The sequence below is a fragment of the Elaeis guineensis genome, chromosome 7 (genome assembly GCF_000442705.2).
Source record: "Elaeis guineensis isolate ETL-2024a chromosome 7, EG11, whole genome shotgun sequence".
In the NCBI taxonomy this organism is placed as follows: Eukaryota; Viridiplantae; Streptophyta; class Magnoliopsida; order Arecales; family Arecaceae; genus Elaeis; species Elaeis guineensis.
This window is the reverse complement of record NC_025999.2, coordinates 87,050,685-87,071,220: the sequence shown is the minus strand read 5'-3', so window position 1 is coordinate 87,071,220 and position 20,536 is coordinate 87,050,685.

The window sequence follows — 20,536 nt, the reverse complement described above, 5'->3', positions numbered from 1 at the left end:
CCCGGACTCCTACGGGAGCCGGGTTCCGCCGCCAAGGAAAGCTTCACCCGGACTCCTACGGGAGCCGAGTTCCGCCGCCAAGGAAAGCTTCACCCGGACTCCCACGGGAGCCGGGTTCCACCACCAAGGTAAGCTTCACCCGGACTCTTACGGGAGCCGGGTTCCGCCGCCAGGAAAGCTTCACCCGGACTCCTACGGGAGCCGGGTTCCGCCGCCAGGAAAGCTTCGCCCGGACTCCTACGGGAGCCGGGTTCCGCCGCCAGGAAAGCTTCGCCCGGACTCCTACGGGAGCCGGGTTCCGCCGCCAAGGAAAGCTTCACCCGGGCTCCTACGGGAGCCGGGCTCCGCCGCCAAGAAAGACTTCGCCCGGGCTCCTAAGAAAGCCGGGCTCCATCCGCTACTTCGCCAGCAAGGGTTAAAAATGGTGGCGAGACTTGGCCACATAACGAGATCGGATGGAAGGGAAGAGCCCCTTCCCACGACGACCTCTAAGCCAAACAGGCCAAACGATGAGAAAGGGTCAACGAACGACAATATTGGTGCTACATGCGGACAAGGTAACACAAAGTGCTTTTTCCTCATTTTCGATATATGTACTACAGGGCCAGGACGGCCAGAGAAAGAGGGACAAAACGACAAGAAAAAAAAAGGGGGGCAGCTACAAAAAGGGGGCGACTACAAAAGAACTCTAAGGAGGTCCTGCTCCCTCTAACCTGGGGTGATCACCCCCATCCCCCAACCAGGACTGCCTCAGGCTCTCCACCGTTTCCTCTAGTTCTTCCTTCTTTTGCAGCATATCCTGGAGCGCCTGACGAAGTCGCCGGCTCTCAGCCTTCGCTTTCCGATGCCACTTCCACAAGACTTCGGACTCCGTCTCTGCGTCCGCGACGGCCTTCCTCTCAAGCCCCAGTTGGATTTTTACTTGTTGCAGCTCGGCTGTCTTCTCCCCAAGGGAGACGGAAATCCCTGCAACAGTGCCTCTCAGGGCTAGGAGCTCTTCGGTATCTTGGGCGTTAGCAAGCTGCGCCATAGTAACCAACTGCCTCTGGAGACGAACAACCTCGTCCGCCGCCTGACGGAATCTCCCTTTGTACTCTTCTACCTGCCGGCGCCAGCTGGCCCGCTGCACATCGTGGCTCATCTCAGCATCTTGAAGCTGCTTCTGGAGGTCGGAGACCTTCTGCGACCATTTTTGCTCATCAACCCGCGCCAGGGTCCGGGATGAGTTTCCTTCCAGCTGGCCGATCCTCCTCTTTGCAGCTGATAGCTCCACCTTAAGAGCGCTGATCCTGGCTTCTTGAGCCCAAGTTCGGTCGCTGGCGCTCTTCGTACATTCCTCAAGCTCCTTCGTGAAGTTCGCCTTCCTACGGCTGTAGTCCATGATTGCCTTCACTTGGAGACTCCTGAAGTGGGCGGCCTCAGCGGCGGCCTCGGAATAGCATTTTTTCGCCTGACGGAGCTCGCCCTCCAACTTCTTCAACTTCTTCGTCAGGTGGAGGACCTCCTTTTTCAGCCGTTGGATAGTTGACTTCAGCGGGACCCCCAGGGGCAAGGGGAGTGCTTCGGCGGGGCACTGCCATCGGAAGATGCAAACGTCAAAGACCGACTCATTACAAGAAGAAAGGCAGAAAAGGAGGAGCAGAGGGAAGAAAAGACCGTCCACAATAAGAAGTTCGACTTTATTGATTGATTTTGAAGACAAACGGAAAGCATGGCGACAAAAGAAAGATACAAGATCGGAGGTCTCAGACCTCGGGGGCAGGGGGTGGAGAGCTCGGCGCGGGGGGTGCGACTGCGATAGCGGCGGACGAAGGGGCGGCCTCGTCGTCAGAATCCTCCAAAAAGCCGAGATCAAGGTCGGGGTATCTGCTGGTCACCCTCTCTCGACAGAGCTCGAACCCCTTGGTGAACGCCTCCAGGCCGAACTGGACGTTCAGCTCCCTCATCTCCGCGGAGGTCTTGAACTCCTCCACCGCAAGGGTCCTGGCCTTCGAGACCAGAACCGGAGTTTGCTCGGCCAGATGGGCGACCTCGGCCTCCGCCTTCCTCGCCGACTCCTCCAGACTTCGTCTCTTCTCCTCCCGGGTTTGTCTTTCCTCTTCCCGATCTTGCCTCTCTCTCTCCAAGGCCTCCCGGAGGGCGGCCACCTCGGCCGTCTTCGCTTGAAGACGGGCAACCTCGTCCTGGCAGCGCTCCTCCGCCCGAAGAAGGTCCCTTCTCATGCGGCCCGACGCCTCGACATAGGCGAAGAGCTGGTGCCCGATCTGCAAGGACGGATAGAGAATTACAACAAAGACCAAGCTACCATGCAAAAAAAAAAAAAAAAAAAAACATCCGCTTACCTCGAGAAAGGACCCCAAAGTGTCCCAGGCCCACTGCTCGGGATCGACGCGGTCGATCCTCTCCACGACATCGGACAGAATGCAGCCGTCGAGTAGCCGCCTGATCAGAGCCTTGTCGTTGAAGGGGTTCTCCGATCCCCCCTCGGAGCAGACGGACTCGTCTGCAACGGCTCGGTGGCTGCTCGCCCTGCGGGCCACCGATTTCCTCCTCTTCCCCGCGGCGGGCGCCTCCGTGGGGCGGACCTCCGGAATAGGGACCCCAGTCGGCGGGCTCCTTGAGGGAGCCCGGGGGGCCGCTGGCTCGGCATCCGAAGGAATGTCGATGGCCGGGGTCGCCTGGACGGGTGCAGCCAAGCTCGTCTCCTCCACCCTGGCCCTCTTCGCCGAACCGGAGGTCGTCGCGCCCTTCCTCTTCTGAGCTCTCATAGCCTTGGCGAGCATCCGCGTGGCTTCGGCGTCCATTGCTAAAAAGAAGAAGAAGAAGAAGAAGAAGAAGAAGAAGCGACACCGATCAGTCCAGAGTCAAAAAAAAAAAAAAAAAAAAAAGAAAAGAGAGAAAGAAAGAGGAAGAAAAGAGAGGAAAGAAAAAAAAACAAAGAGAAGAAGAAGAAGGCAAGAAAAGAAAGGTAAATACTTGCTGGATCCTGAGGGCTCAGGCCGATGTTGAAGAGAAGCTGCTCCCTCAGAAGGTTAGGAAGGGAAGGAGCGGGATAACTCAGAAGCTTCTGGGCAGCCTGGAGGTCGTCCTCTCCCAGGCTGGGAGCCCAACGGACGGAATCCCTCAGAGACCCCCAAGGGGGCAGACCTAGTTCTTGGGTCAGGCAGTAGACAAAGAGAAATTTCCCCTTCCAGTTGTGAATCGAAGAAGGGGCGCCCTTCAGCAACCCCTTCTTACCGAACTTGGGGGAGAAGTACCACCAGTCCTTCACTGAAGGATGGCGTTTGAAGGTGTAGAAATGTCTGAACAGGGAGAGGGACGGCTGGACCTCGGCTATATGGCAGAGAGAGAGAAACCCTATCAAAAACCTAAAGGAATTCGGGGCGACAGAGGCGAGAGAAATGTCTAAGAAATGAAAGAAGGCGGCAACAAAAACAGGAAGCGGAAGCCGGAGTCCGGCACGGAATGCCTCCTGGTACAAGCAAAAGCGACCAGGAGGAGGAGCGCTGGCCCGGTCAGAGGGGCCAGGAAGCTCCAGGTCATACTCCGAAGGAACCCCGTACCGAGCCCTTATCAGGAGGAGTTCGTCTGGAGTCGACGAACATGGAATGGCGCCCGGTGCGAAAATCGGGCGAGGCCCTGCCCCGAACGCGGGTTCGTCCGCAGAAACGGGGGCCTGGGGGTTCGAAGCAGAAGAACTCCCAGAACTTACGGGGGCAGAAGAGTCGGAAGACATTTTTTTTGGGGAGAGAACCTAAAGGGCCCTAGAAAGGCAAACCGAGAAGGGAGCGAGAAGCCGAAGGTCAACTCAGAAGGAGACACAAAAGAAATGAAAAGAGGAGAAGCCCCTAGGCGGTAAGAAGAAGAAGGTTGGCACTAACCTATCTTGCTCTGGGGGCCTGGGGAGCGAGAAACAGAAGGCGCCTACGACTCGAGAAGGCGTTCGCTAGAGCAGACTCTCAGGGAGATGACAGACGCCAGCAAGAAATCAGAAACGGAGTGGGACGCCTGAAGGGGGGAGGATGGGTTTAAATAGACCCTGGGATCCGGCGCCATAATGATCTCGAATCCCCCCAGGCCAGTCCGCATCCGACGTGTGTCCCACTCCCCGTGGCAGACGGCTAAAGGCGGCTGGCGGTTGGCAGGGTCATAATTGCGCCGTACCTAGGCCAGCGTACCCGCGGGATTTTTGAAGCGTCCCCTCGTACCGCTCCAATTCGAAAAGACTCCGGCACGCGCTCATTTAATGCCTAAATATCTGGGAGCGGCAGGGCGCAGGATTCGAAGGGACGGTTCCGACTGTACCTCTGTGTACTTCCTTCGTTTGAATTTCAAACTCGGATGTAGGGAGACTGGTGTTGGGTATAAAATACCCACAGCCGAAACCCTCAACGGAATCGACAGCAAATGCAGCTCCGCCCGGACTCCTACGGGAGCCGGGCTCCACCGCCGACAGCAAGTGCAGCTCCGCCCGGACTTCTACGGGAGCCGGGCTCCACCGCCGACAGCAAGTGCAGCTCCGCCCGGACTCCTACGGGAGCCGGACTCCACCGTCGACAGCAAATGCAGCTCCGCCCGGACTCCTACGGGAGCCGGGCTCCACCGCCGACAGCAAGTGCAGCTCCGCCCGGACTCCTACGGGAGCCGGGCTCCACCACCGACAGCAAGTGCAGCTCCGCCCGGACTCCTACGGGAGCTGGGCTCCGCCTCCGACGTCAAATGCGGGTAAGCTCCGACCGGACTCCTACGGGAGCCGGACTTCACCTCTAACTTTGGTTGCAGCACGGCTCCGCCGGACTCCTACGGGAGCCGGGCTCCATCCTCAACATCAATCGCAACACGGCTCCGCCCGGACTCCTACGGGAGCCGGGCTCTGCCCTCAACATCAACCACAACACGGCTCCGCCCGGACTCCTACGGGAGCCGGGCTCCGTCCTCGACACCAACTGCAACGCAGCTCCGCCCGGACTCCTACGGGAGCCGGGCTCCGTCTTCAACATGAACTGCGGGTAAGCTCCGACCGGACTCCTACGGGAGCCGGACTTCACCTCTAACTTTTATTGCAGCGCAGTTCCGCCCGGACTCCTACGGGAGCCGGGCTCCACCGCCAACATCAGAACAGCTCCGCCCGGACTCCCACGGGAGTCGGGCTCCGCTCTCGGTACCAACTGCTGGAGGAGCCGAGCCTTAAGGGAGCCGAGCCTCTGACGCCAGCGACTACAGCCGCGAGCAAACTCCGCCTGGACTCCTACGAGAGCCGAGCTCCGCCCCCAACTTCAGCTCCGAGGGGGTTCCGCCCGGACTCCCCCAGAAGTCGGGCTCCACCCACGACCCTGCTCCACTTCCTGCGGCGGACTCCGCGCAGTTCCATCATTCCCTGACAGGCCGCAGTAGCCACCGCCGCCCTGCTCCACTTCTTGTGGCAGATTTCGCACAGCTCCACTACCCCCCGGCAGGCCGCAATAACGGCCACAAACCTGCTCCACCTCCTGCGACGGATTCCACACTATTCTCCCATCTGCTGGCAAGTCACGACAACAGACGCTGCTCCATCCCGCGTAACAGATTCCACGTGGCAAGCCACAGTGATGGCCACGCGTCTACTCCACTATCTTTTGCAATCAATTTCCCTGACTATGGGCGGCCCACTACCAGACGGTTACAAACGTCGCCATCAATCCGTTGCCTCCTCCGCCTATAAAAGGGGGACCCAAATACGTTATTCTCTAAGCTCATTTTCTATCTCAAAACTTTGCTAAATTCTCCGTTCGAGTACTCCGTTCTTGTTGAGGCAGAGAACTGACTTGAGCGTCGGAGGGTCTTGCCGGAGCAACCCCACCTCCGGTTTAGACTTCCTTTGCAGGTCCCGGCGGCGACCGTAACTTTCCCGACTCCAGCTTCTCCGGCGCGAGCGGATTTTTGCACCAACAGGATGTATGGATTAAAATAAATAAATAAATAAATATATATATAATATAATAATAATAATAATAATAATAATAATAATAATAAAAGAAAAATAAGAAGAGATTTCATGGATCAATCCAAAAAATTATGGATGCTATCATCTAGTTGATCTGTATGAGGACATTGGATTTTAAGAATTTTTATTATTTTTTATTTGATAAAATTTTGATCAAAAATATGATATTTGATGTACCAGGTCTAGAGAAGGATTTTTAAGATTTCTAGGATTCCTAATTTGGATTTTGTTTTGAGGTAAGTAGTATTTTATTTTTATTGAATTTATCTGATAAATTATAAATTTGAATTAAATAAATTCATAGCATATTTGTGATTGAAAATATTTGTTGAAATTAATTATGATTGAAAATAATTTATGATTGAAGATATTTGTTGAAAATTTTTATGATGATGTATGATCATAAAGAATGATATGATTGATTTACTCAAATATCACTTATTTATATTATTATTGAAATAATATATGAATTAAAAGATGGTATGAGTTGACAACCTGGCTATGTAAAGGACCCCGCCAATGGGGGCATATACGTTGGCAAATGATTTGTCTTGAGGATTTAAGTCGCCAGTGAGACCAGCGACATATCGCTAGAGAGACCAGCAACAAACCGCCAGCGAGACCAGCGGTTCCGAAGGACTTTGCTGTCAAATGATTCGCAGCTCATCGTAAGAAGATACACGGTATTATGACTCTGCCACAGAAAAAATATGGTCATAGTTCATGATTGATAAGAGAAACTTAAGAAATTTGATGAATTTAAGATGATAAGCATAATTTGAAATTATGATGAATTGAAAGTTTATACATGATTGATAGTATGATGAATTAAATTATGAATTCATGAATTTACATATTGATTTTATTATTATTATCAGTAAACCGATATATACAGCATTATTGTCTGATTTATTCAGATAAAGGTATATACTGCTTACTGGACTATTTAGCTCATGATAAGTTTACATTTTCTTTACAGATCTAAAAAATTAGCATGATACGGAATTTGGTTGGAAGAGCGATTAGAGATGGAGTTGACTTATTTGATTTAAGATTTTTTTTATTTTAAATATTAACTTTGTCAGATAATTTTTTTTTTTTTGACACTGAGTTTGATTTATTATTTGAACTAAGATTTAATCATTAAAATTAAAATTTATTTAACTTTATATGTATAATATCATGATGAGATATCTTACATATTTATAAAATTTTTTTTTTATAAATATATTATAGATGTCATGATTTTTGACTCATAATTTTAGAAAAAACCGGCGGAGTCCGTTTATCCTTGTCAAGGGCCTGTCTATTTAATTAAGTTTAGGTTTTGTTTTCTTTTAAGAGGGCCGGTGTAGGATTTATGGGTGACTTTTTATTGCTTTTGTACTTGAGAACCCATTTGAAGTCACTGTTTCTAGATGTCTTTGCTTGCCCTGAGAAGCCTCCACTCATATCATTAGATCATACATCTCAAGGGAATATGTAGTACAGATTCCATTCAAAAAGAAGAAGAAGAAAGAGAATATGTCGTACAGATGGTTGGTTTATTTATTGCTAATCAAGATGCGAACGGAAGTCTATCTATTTCTATTTCTCATTGTTTAATCTATGACTTTGGTGCCCTGCAACACCTATAAGACTTCATTTTACAGAAGTTGCAACTTTCTTGTTTATTACATAGTTTGGAGCTCCACTTCATTAATCTCTGCCCATTCCAGAAAATGTTTGATTCACTTAATACAAATGTTTACAAGGACATTATTATAATCTCTAAAATTGTGAAAGTTTCTAATAAGTATGAGATATCTTTTCGAGGGAATTTAATATAAGATATCAAATTAAGATATATGGTCAAGTTATTGAGTTGACTAGGCTCAGTCATGAAGTAGAAATAGAGTCATTAGGTATTCGGAAAGAGAAGCTATTTGGAAATTAGAGGAAGAAATGAAGCAAAAATATCTTCAGCTTTTCAAGACCACAGGTATGAAAAATTTCGAGGACGAAATTTCGTTTAGGAGTGAAGAATGTGATGACCCAAACCCAAACCGAGTGAGAAGACCCAAGCCCAAACCAAAAAAAAAAAAAATAAAGGATCGAAAATCGGGAGTCTTCTTCTCCGATGAGCCACTTGAATCAGGAGTCCTAGGACCACTAGAGATCCTAGGACTCTCTATAAAGAGACCTCCCCTTCCTAAGAAACCCCACACTGATCTTCCTCCCTCTCTTCTTCCTGATTCTCCGATTGAAGCCACGACCCTTGATTCGTGCTCGCCGCGATTTCTCACCGGCGGGATTACCGGAGGCTGAGGTAAGCCTTCCTCCTCTTCCTCTCTTCTCTCTCCTTCTTCCCGTGCCTCTGTGCACGACTGCCGGTGACGGGTGTCGTCGGATTTCGTCAAAGAAGGGACCCCTGTTTGGTCTCTTCTTCTCTTTGATTTTTCGGTGCCAGCGATCCTTGCCGACCGCCGGTCTTGGCCTCTCCGAACTCATGAGGGTTGCCCCTCTTGTCGCCAGCCTTCGTCGTATCGGCTGCGGCCCGAACGGTCGATCAAAAGGAGGGGACTTGTCGGTCCCCTGTTTCGGCCAGAAAGAGCCCGAGAAGAAAGAAGAAGAAAGAAGAAAAAAAAAGAAAAAGAAAAGAAAAGAAAAGAAAAAGGAAGGAAAAAGAAGAAAAAGAGAAAAAGAAAAAGAAAAGAAAAGAAAAAGGAAGAAAAAAAGAAAAAGAAAAAGAGAGAGAGAGAAAAAGAGAAAGAGAGAGAGACTTTCTCTCTCTGCTCTCTCTTGGATTTTTTTAGGATTTATGGATTAAAATATATATATATATATAAATATAATAATAAAATAAGAAGAGTTTTCATGGATCAATCCAAAAAATTTGGATGCCGTCATCTAATCGATCGTGTGAGGACATTGAATTTTAAAAATTTTTATTATTTTTTATTTGATAAAATTTTGATTAAAAATATGATATTTGACGTACCAGATCTGGAGAAGGATTTTCAAGATTTTTAGGATCCCTAATTTGAATTTTCTTTTGAGGTAAGTAGTGTTTTACTTTTATTAAATTTATCTGATAAATTATAAATTTGAATTATATAAATTTATGGCATGTGATTGAAAATATTTGTTGAAATTAATTGTGATTGAAAATAATTATTGAAAATTATTTATGATTAAAGATATTTGTTGAAAATTTTTATGATGATGTATGATCATAAAGAATGATATGATTGATTTACTCGAATATCACTTATTTATATTATTATTGAAATAATATATGAATTGAAAGATGATATGAATTGACAATCTGACTATGTAAAAGACCCCGTCAATGGGGGCATATACGTTGGCAAATGATATATCTTGAGGATTTATGTCGCCAGTGAGACCAGCGATATGTCGTCAGAGAGACCAGCGACAAACTACCAGCGAGACCAGCGATTTTGCTGCCAGATGATTTGTAGCTCACCGCAAGAAGATATGCGGTATTATGATCCTGCCCTAGAGAAAATATGGTCATAGTTCATGGTTGATAAGAGAAACTTAAGAAATTTGATGAATTTAAGATGATAAGCATAATTTGAAATTATGATTAATTAAAATTTTATACATGATTGATAGTGTGATGAATTAAATTATGAGTTCATGAATTTACATATTGATTTTGTTATTATTAGTAAACCAATATGTACAGTATTATTGTCTGATTTATTTAGATAAAGGTATACACTGCTTACTGGGCTATTTAGCTCATGATGAGTTTACATTTTCTTTACAGATCCAGAAAATTAGCGTGATACGAAATTCGGTTGGGAGAGCGATTAGAAATGGAGTTGGCTTATTTGATTTAGAATTTTTTTTTCATTTTAAGTATTGACTTTGTCAGACAATTATTTTTCTTTTTGATACTGAGTTTAATTTGTTATTTGAACTAAGGTTTGATCATTAAAATTAAAATTTATTTAACTTTATATGTATGATGTCATGATGAGATGCCTTGCATGCTTATAAGAAAAGCTTCCTATGAGTATGCGGTGGTTGCCATGATCTTTAATTCACAATTTCGGATCGGAGGTGTGACAATTAATATGGTATCAGAGCATAAGTAAATAGATAAAGACATGTAGAATAGAATGAGCGAGTGATGGGTAGATATTAGAAAATTTGAGAGGTTAGTTATAATGATGATCTGATCTGTCTTAAATAAGTTTATAACTTTATTAAGGATAAGTTATCGTCTCAAATTTATCATAGGTCAATATGCCTCCACGACGAATGAAGAATACTCAAGGAGTGGTATGAAGGACATCAAATTCACTTGGTGATAACACTCCTTATTTGAATAGCGGCACATCTCAGCAGAGGGAATCATTGACCCTACTGAAAATACTCCGATAGTACAGGAAGAGCCGAATATGACTCAACTAATACAAACTCTGATCAGAGTAGTTCAAACACACAACAGTTACTTCAACAACAACATGCATAGCCACTCAGCATCCTCCACCGACACCTGGACATGGAGAACATCCGATGCAGAGAAACAACATCGTCGAGTTTAAAAACTAGCTCCTCCAGCCTTCAAAGGGACCATCGAGCCACTGAAAGCTGACAACTAGATTATGGAGATGGAGAAGGCATTGCCGTGCAAGAATACCACGATGATGAGAAGATCCGCTATACAGCATATCTGTTACAAGGTGAGGCATACAACTGGTGGTGTATGTTTGAACAAAAATATGAACATGATGGGATACTACTCACTTGGAAGAGATTTCGAGATAAATTTTTTGATAAATATTTTCCTCGAAGTGTCAGAATACAGAAAGAGCAGGAGTTCATTCATCTGAAATAGGAGAACAGATCGTTGTAGAGTATGAAGCTAAATTCACGGAGTTAGCCAAGTTTGTTCCAAGATTAATTGAGATTGAGCAAGACAGAGTACATAAATTTGAAATAGACTGAAATAAAAATTAAAAAATAAATTGTACCCTATGAGTTAACTACTTATGCCTCAGTTGTAAATAAAGCTTAATAATTGAGAGGGAAGTTAATGAAGCACATACGGAAAGAGAACGGAATCAGAAGAAGAGAAATAGGTTTGGTGGAAATCAAGGACGAAATCAGAACAATAAGGATCCAGCGAAGAAGCCAGCAAATGATAAGAATCGTGAGAATGAGACGGTTAGATATTCGAGATGTGGCGAAGAGAGCATGATTCTTCCAATTGCCCATGGAATACTGGTTCTTGTTTTAGCTGTGGACAGAAGGGACACAAAATTGCAGATTGCCCCCAGAGGAATGAGAATAGATCCACACAAACAAAGGATGGAGATCAAAGGCCGAAAACTTAAGGAAGGATCTATGCACTCACACAACAGGATACTCAGGCTTCTAATGCTGTGGTGACAGGTATCATTCTTGTACTGGTATTTATGCTTCAGTTTTGTTTGATTCTGGTGCTACACACTCCTTTATATCCACTACTTTTATTAGACAACATGATATAGTATGTGAACCTATGAAAATTAAATTATATGTTGAGACATTAGTAGGTGGTATTTTGAGTACCGAAAGTGTGTGCAAGTCATGTAGTATCAGAATAGGAGAAAGAGAATTATCGATAGATTTGGTGGTCCTAGATATGCATGATTTTGGTGTCATTTAGAATGGATTGGTTGCTACTTATCATGTCTCTATGATTGTCATGGAAAGAGAGTGAACTTTCAAATACCGGAAGAATTAACATTCAGTTTTGATGGAAGTACAGGAACCACCCCTTCACGTATTATTTCATTTGTGCAAGCTAGACAGATGCTAAGAAAGGGATGTAGAGGTTATCTAGTATCAATAAAGAATACAGAACATGATGAATTGAGGTTACAGGATATTTCTATCGTAAATAAATTTTCAGATGTATTCATTAATGATTTATCCGGACTACACCGGATAGAGAAATTGAATTTATCATTGAGTTGGCACCCAATACCGGTCCGATTTCTAAAGCTCTTATCGAATGGCCCCATGGAGTTGAAGGAGTTAAAAGATCAATTACAGAATTTATTGAATAAAATTTTATAAGACCTAGTGTGTCTCCTTGGGGAGCTCCAGTCTTGTTTGTGAAAAAGAAAGATGGTAGTATGAGGCTTTGTATTGACTATAAAAGTTGAATAAGAATACTATCAGAAATAAGTATCCTCTACCTCGAATCGATGATTTGTTTGATCAGCTGCAAGGTGCACAAGTTTTTTTAAAAATTGATCTTCGTTCAGGATATCATCAGTTAAAAATCAAAGCAGAGACATACCAAAGACTGCATTTAGAATCGTTATGGACATTATGAATTTCTAGTGATGCCATTTGGGTTAACCAATGCTCCAGCGGCTTTCATGAATTTAATAAACAGAATATTCAAATCCTATCTTGATAAGTTTGTTGTCGTATTTATTGATGATATCTTGATATATTCAAGAAGCAAATTGGAGATGAAGAATATTTATGGTGTGTACTACAAATATTAAGAAAAGAAAAGCTTTATGCCAAATTAAAGAAGTTGAATTTTGATTGGAAAAATAGTCTTCTTAAGACACATCATATCTAAAGATAAATTTCTATGGATCCAACAAAAGTGGAAGCTGTGATGCAGTGGAACAGACCTACAAATATTTTTAAGATTTGGAGCTTTCTGGGAATGACAGGTTATTACAGACGATTTGTAGAAGGATTCTCCCACATAGCTACACCTTTGACTCATCTTACTCAGAAAGGATTAAATTCGAGTGGATCAAGGATTATGAATAGAGCTTTCAAGAGTTAAAATAACGATTAGTTTCAGCTCCTATTCTTGCTATACCAACAAAAATGAAGGATTCACAATATATAGTGATGCATTTAAAAAGGGACTTTGCTGTGTATTGATGCAACATGATAAGATAGTGGCTTACGTCTCAAGACAATTGAAACCATATGAATAGAATTATTCGACACATGATTTGGAGTTAGCTGCAGTGATTTTTGCTTGAAAATTTGGAGACATCATTTATACGGTACGTAGTGTGAAGTGTTTACTGATCATAAGAGTTTGAAGTATATTTTTATGCAGAAAAATTAAACATGAGACAGAGAATGTGGTTAGAACTATTGAAAGATTATGATTTAACAATTCATTATCATTCCAAAAAGCTAATGTTGTCACTGATGTCCTTATAGGAAATTCGTAAAAAATTTGCTATTTTAATTACACATCAAATCAATTATTGGAGGATATAAGAAAATTAAATTATACATTCGAGTATATGACTCAACAGTACGATTAGCCAACATGAGGGTTCAGCCAACACTCATTGAAAGGATTATAGTCACCAGAATGGTGATTCACAATTAACGAAAATAAGAAATTCAATGGAAGCTGGTGTTCAATCTGAATTCAAGATACATGATGATGGTTCGTTGAGGTTCGAAAATAGAATTTGCATACCAATGATTCGGTACTCAAACAAAAAATACTTCAAAAAGCACATCAGACCGATTATACTGTTCATCTGGAGGTACTAAGATGTATATAACTTGAAAAAATATACTGGTGGAATAATATGAAAAGAGAGATCACTCAATTTGCGGCTCAATGTTTGGTGTGTCAATAAGTTAAAGCTAAACATCAGAGACCTACAGGATTACTTCAATCTCTCGATATTCCAGTATGAAAGTGAAAACATATCACTATGAATTTTATAACTGACTATCTAAGACTCCAAGTAAAAATGATGCAGCCTGGGTGATTGTGGATCGGTTGACAAAGTCTGCACACTTTCTACCAATTAGAGTTGGATTCACTTTGGAAAGACTAGCAAAATTATATATGAAAAAATTGTAAGGCTACTAAATTTCAGTGATCATTGTATCGGATCGAGATATTAGATTTGTATCACAGTTTTGGAAGAGCTTACACAAGGCATTAGAAACAAAATTGAACTTTAGTACAGCCTTCATCCACAGACTGATAGCCGTCAGAGAGAACTATTCAGATCTTAGAAGATATATTGAGAACTTGTATTTTAGATATGAAAAATTTTTGGGACGAGCATCTACCTTTGATTGAGTTCGCTTATAATAACAATTATCAGCTAGCATTGGTATGGCACCTTATGAAGCATTATATGGTAGAAGATGTCGATCACTGATTCACTGGGATGATGTTGGTGAGCGGAGAATATTGGGCTCCGAACTTATTCAACAAGCAATCGAAAAGATTCAATTAATTAAAGAACGACTTCGGACAGCACAAAGCAGACAGAAAAGTTATGCAGATAACAGGAGACAGAAATTAGAATTTTAAATTGGTGACCATGTATTTCTCAAAGTGTCTCCGTTAAAAAGAATCTTAAGATTTGGCATTCATGGTAAATTGAATCCTAGATATGTGGGTCTGTTTGAGATTTTGGAAAGAATTGGTGAGGTAGGTATAGACTTGCCTTATCACTTCACTTGCAGGAGTACATAATATTTTTCATATTTTTATGTTAAAGAAATATTTACTAGACCCAAGTCACATCGTAGAACTTAACCCTTGCAAGCTAGAAAAGATCTATCATATGAAGAATATCCGGTACAGATCATGGACCGTAAAGAATAAGTACTGAGACGTCGCAACATTCCTTATGTCAAGGTACAGTGGAGTCGACATTCGAAAAGAGAAGCTACTGGAAACTAGAGGAAGAAATGAAGCAAAAATATCCCTAGCTTTTTGAGACCATAGGTATGAAAAATTTCGAGGATAAATTTTTTTTAGGAGTGAAGAATGTGATGACCCAAGCCCAAGCCAAGTGAGAAGACCCAAGCTCAAGCCCCCAAAAAAAAAAAAATAGAGGATCGAGAAGAAGACTCCGATAGGAGTCTTCTTCTCCGATGAGCCACTTGAATCAGGAGTCCTAGGACCACTAGAGGTCCTAGGGCTCTCTATAAAGAGACCACCCCCTTCCTAAGAAACCCCCCACTGTCTTCCTCCTCTCTTTCTCCCTGATTTCTCCGATTGAAGTCGCGACCCTTGATTCGTGCTCGCCGTAATTTCTCGCCGACGGGATCACCGGAGGCTGAGGTAAGCCTTTTCTCTTCCTCTCTTCTCTCTCCTTCTTCCCATGCCTTTGTGCATGACTGCCGGTGATGGGTGTCGCAGATTTCGTGAAGAAGGGACCCTGTTTGGTCTCTTCTTCTCTTTGATTTTTTGATACCGGCAATCCCTATCGACCGTCGGTCTTGGCCTCTCCAAACTCATGAGGGTTGCCCCCCTTGCCGTCAGCCTTCGCTGTGTCGGTCACGGCCTGAACGGTCGGTCAAAGGGAGGGGACTTGCCGGTCCCTGTTTCGGCCAGGAAAGAGCTCGAGAAGAAAGAAGAAAAAGAAGAAAAAAAAAAAAAGAAAAGAAAAGAAAAGAAAAGAAAAAGGAAAGAAAAAGAAGAAAAAGAGAGAGAGAGAGAGAAAGAGAGAGAGAGACTTTCTCTATATCTGCTCTCTCTTGAATTTTTTTAGGATTTATGGATTAAAATAAATAAATAAATATATATATATAATATAATAATAATAATAATAATAATAATAATAAAATAGGAAAATTTCATGGATCAATCAAAAAATCCTGGATGCTGTCATCTAGTCGATCCATATGAGGACATTGAATTTTAAAAATTTTTATTATTTTTTATTTGATAAAATTTTGATCAAAAATATGATATTTGACGTATCAAGTCCGGAGAAGGATTTTCAAGATTTCTAGATCCCTAATTTGGATTTTCTTTTGAGGTAACTAGTGTTTTACTTTTATTGAATTTATCTGATAAATTATAAATTTAATTATATAAATTTATGGTATGTTGTGATTGAAAATATTTGTTGAAATTAATTATGATTGAAAATAATTTTGAAAATTATTTATGATTGAAGATATTTGTTAAAAATTTTTATGATGATGTATGATCATAAAGAATGATATGATTGATTTACTCGAATATCACTTATTTATATTATTATTAAATAATATATGAATTGAAAGATGATATGAGTTGACAATTTGGCTATGTAAAGGACTCCGCCAATGGAGGCATATATGTTGGCAAATAATTTATCCTGAGAATTTATGTCGCAGTGAGACCAGCGACATATCGTCAGAGAGACCAGCGACAAACCGTCAGCGAGATCAGCGGTTCCGAAGGACTTTGCTGTCAGATGATTTGCAGCTCACCGCTAGAAGATACGTGGTATTATGGTCCTGCCACAGAAAAAATATGGTCATAGTTCATGGTTGATAAGAGAAACTTAAGAAATTTGATGAATTTAAGATGATAAGCATAATTTAAATTATGATGAATTAAAATTTTATATATGATTGATAGTGTGATAAATTAAATTATGAATTCATAAATTACATATTGATTTTGTTATTATCAGTAAACCGATATGTATAGTATTATTGTCTGATTTATTCAGATAAAAGTATACGCTGCTTACTGGGCTATTTAGCTCATGATAAGTTTATATTTTCTTTACAGATCCAAAAAATTAGCGTGATACAGAATTCGGTTGGAAGAACGATTGGAGAAGGAGTTGGTTTATTTAATTCATTTTTTTTTTCATTTAAGTATTGACTTTGTCAGACAATTATTTTTTTTTTTGATATTGAGTTTGATTTGTTATTTGAACTAAAGTTTGATCATTAAAATTAAAATTTATTTAACTTTATGTGTATGATGTCACGATGAGATGTCTTGTATGTTTATAAAAAAATTTTTTTATGAGTATATGATAGTTGTCATGATCTTTAATTTATAATCTCAGATTGAAAACGATAGATTAGAGGTACCAGATTGCGAAAGATCCAGGTTGATAAAACTCTTTCAAAAACAAACTCTTCCAAGAAACTGGTAGAGTCCGTTTATCGTTGTCAAGGGCCTGTCCATTTAATTAAGTTTAGGTTTTGTTTTCTTTTAAGAGGGCAGGTGTAGGATTTATGGGTGACTTTTTATTGCTTTTGTACTTGAGAACCCATTTGAAGTCACTGTTTCTAGATGTCTTTGCTTGTCCTCAGAAGCCTCCACTCATATCATTAGATCATACATCTCAAGGGAATATGTAGTACAGATTCCATTCAAAAAAGAAGAAGAAGAAGAGAGAATATATCGTACAGATGGTTGGTTTATTTATTGCTAATCAAGATGCGAACGGAAGTCTATCTATTTCTATTTCTCATTGTTTAATCTATGACTTTGGTGCCTTGCAACACCTATAAGACTTCATTTTACAGAAGTTGCAACTTTCTTGTTTATTACATAGTTTGGAGCTCCACTTCATTAATCTCTGCCCATTCCAGAAAACGTTTGATTCACTTAATACAAATGTTTACAAGGACATTATTATAATCTCTAAAATTGTGAAAGTTTCTAATAAGTATGAGATATCTTTTCGAGTGAATTTAATATAAGATATCAAATTAAGATATATGGTCAAGTTATTGAGTTGACTAGGCTCAATCATGTAGTAGAAATAGAGTCACTAGGCATCTGCTTTGCCATTGTAGCCACCTCCATGCATCTGTTGCCTAGTTTTGGATTTCATCTGATAATCTTGTTCACTACATGTAATTATCTTTTTGATGGGCAAAAACTACTGCTTTCAATTGTGTTGGATGTTGTCAACCATCTTCAGCTAGTTTTTCTTTTCTTTTCTTTCCTTTTTTTTCAAATTGTTTTCTTCACATTTCATGAAGTAAGACAAGGTGAGCAGATGCCCATTCTATCAAAAAGGGATACATAAGAAAAATATAATTGCCTTGAAACTTGTTTTTCTGATGCATCAAGTCATTTTCAAAACAGAGTGAGGGAAACAGTAGGTGAGATGGGATAAGTTATGTTAAAGAAATCTTTAGGATTTGATGCATCGAGATTCAATCCATATTGAGCCTACAGCAAGGTTCGTGACGAAAAACGGCGTCAACGAGATCAAGATCATCCCAAAATGGAGCTCGGACGGAGAAGATACGGGCTTTTGAAGATTGTACGTAAGCCGAAGTGGCAGAGGACCGCCGGTGCGGCGCGGCGCAGCGGCGGAGCGCGGCCCAACAGGGCCAATGCGGACCCAGCAGGCGTGCGGCCCAACCCACGTGCAGGCCCGCGGGGCGCGGCCCTAGCCCAGGCGCCCGTGTGGCGTGGGCCGGCCTAGGCCCAGGAACCTTGCCTGGGCCTTGTACCCCGGTCCACCATGGATCATGAGGTCTACGGCTGGACCTGTGGACCGTGTGGGTATTTTTATGCATTTTTTGTGATCCACGGTACTATTTCGTGATCGAGCATGATCGGAGGGCCCAGGGAGCTCTCGATCATGATTCGACGGTCCAGGGACTTGATTTGGGTTGATTAAGGAGTCTTAAACCTAATCTAAGTGGGTTTAAGTCTTATAAAAAGGCTGGAACAGTGAACAAGGACACTGGGGTTTGGTTTTCTACTGTGGACGCGACGTTTGAAATCCGAGGAAGAGAAAAAGACGCACCATTGAGAGAGAAGGAGCAGGAGGTTCTGGACAGCGGATGCCGGTCACTTCAGGGGTTCAGGGGAGTCTTCAAGAGAGACAGCTTTTGTAAGGGAGAACTTCTATGTGAGAGAAATTGGATGTATGAGAGTTGAGGGTGAGATCTCCTCTTGTAAATTTTTTTTTTCAAGTGAAGTTTGCATGCCCCGTGGAGGCGAGCCCCTTTGTGGCTGATCCACGTATTTTGATTATTTTTTATTTTATTTCTTCTTTCTTCCTGTTGCATCGCGTGGTACTGAAAAGATCTGGAAGGTGGTGTTCTGGCCAGACATCCATCCAACAAGTGGTATCAGAGTAAGGCGGTACAATGACATAGATTGCAGTGATGGTGAGCAAGATTGAAGATGGAGAAGACAGGAACAATCAAGATGGAGATCAACAAGTTTGATGGTGAGAGCAATTTCTCCTTATGGCAGGCAAGGGTGAAGGACGTGCTCATCCAACAGGAGTTGATCGATGCTCTCTTGTGCGATGAGAAGCCAACCACTATGGAGGTGCAGGATTGAAAATGGCTACAGATGCAGGCGGTAAGTACCATCCGTATGTACCTAGCGGATGAGGTGGTGATCCATATGCTGAGCGAGACTTCTCCGACGGTGCTGTGGTCGAAGCTCGAGGAGTTGTACATGGCGAAGTCTCTCACCAACACTCTTTTTCTCTGAAGGCAGTTCTACCAACTGCGGATGGCTGAGGGACAGAGCGTACAGGAGCATCTAAGCCACTTCCAGATGATCCTCACCAACCTCCTCAGCGTTGGTGAGAATGTTGAGGAGAAAACCAAGGCACTGGTTTTGTTGGCATCACTTTCTTTCGTACGAGTCCTTGGTAACTGCTCTTCTGATGGGGAAGAGTATTATCAAGATGGACGAGGTCACCGCAGCGATACTCCGGAACGAGGTTCTCAGAAGAGAGAACCTGGCTTCGAGCTTAGTGGCGTTAGCTCAGCTTTGGTAGCTTCTGGAGGAGCAGGAGGCGGTAGACGGAGCGACAGGAGATTGCGACGAGGGTGGTCCAAGTCCAGGAGGAACTTGAGCAAAACTAGTGTTACCGGTGTAAGGAGTTAGGGCATCTAGTCAGAGATTACCCTCAACTCAAAAATTGGACGGTGGCTGCTGTAGCGACGGCCGGCAGCGATTCAGATGGAGATATCTGACGAGTATCTACTTCTTTTTATAGTGGATATTAGATTCTGCATGCCCTTATCATGTATGTTGCAGAGAGGAGCAGTTTGACTCCCTGGAGAATAGTGAGGGCACTGTATATCTGTCGGATGGATCGAGCTGTGCAATCAAAGGCATCAGAATGGTCAGTTGGAGGACACATGATGGTGCAGTGAGGAGATTGAGAGAGGTCCGTACATACCCAATTTTAGGTGGAGTCTTATCTCACTTAGCAGACTGGATTCGAAAGGCTACAGGACGGAGCTGGTGGAAGAATCCTGAGGGTGCTACGCAGCGATAGGATTGTGCTGGAGGGGAAGAAGGGGAGCAGAGGACATTATTAACTAACAGGAAGACCAGTGCGAGGTGGAGCTTCGGGAGCCAAGTGGAGCCAAGAGCGAGGTGGAGCTCCAGATGGAGGTGGATTGGGCACGATACAGGAGACTCGGGAGGACGAGAGGCGACGTCGCAAGATGAGATTTCTATTGCCGCAGGATGATGCCCCAGCAGGTCTCAGGTCAGAAGGAGCACATAATACGATGGAGATGGAATCGAGCGGCCTAGCTCGACTCCCATGTTTGTCCATTCATGATCAGCAGTGATTGCCTCAGGGCATGGGGACGAAAGATCCAGAAGCTCTCGGAGTTAGGAGGAGGCTGAATATCGAGTCGAGATGAAGATTGTTAAAATTTGATGCCTCGAGATTCAGCCCACAGCGAGGTTTGCGGTGAAAAATGGAGTCCAACAAGATCAAGATCACCCAAAATGGAGCTCAGATGGAGAAGATACGGATTTTTGAAGATTGCACGTAAGCCGAGGTG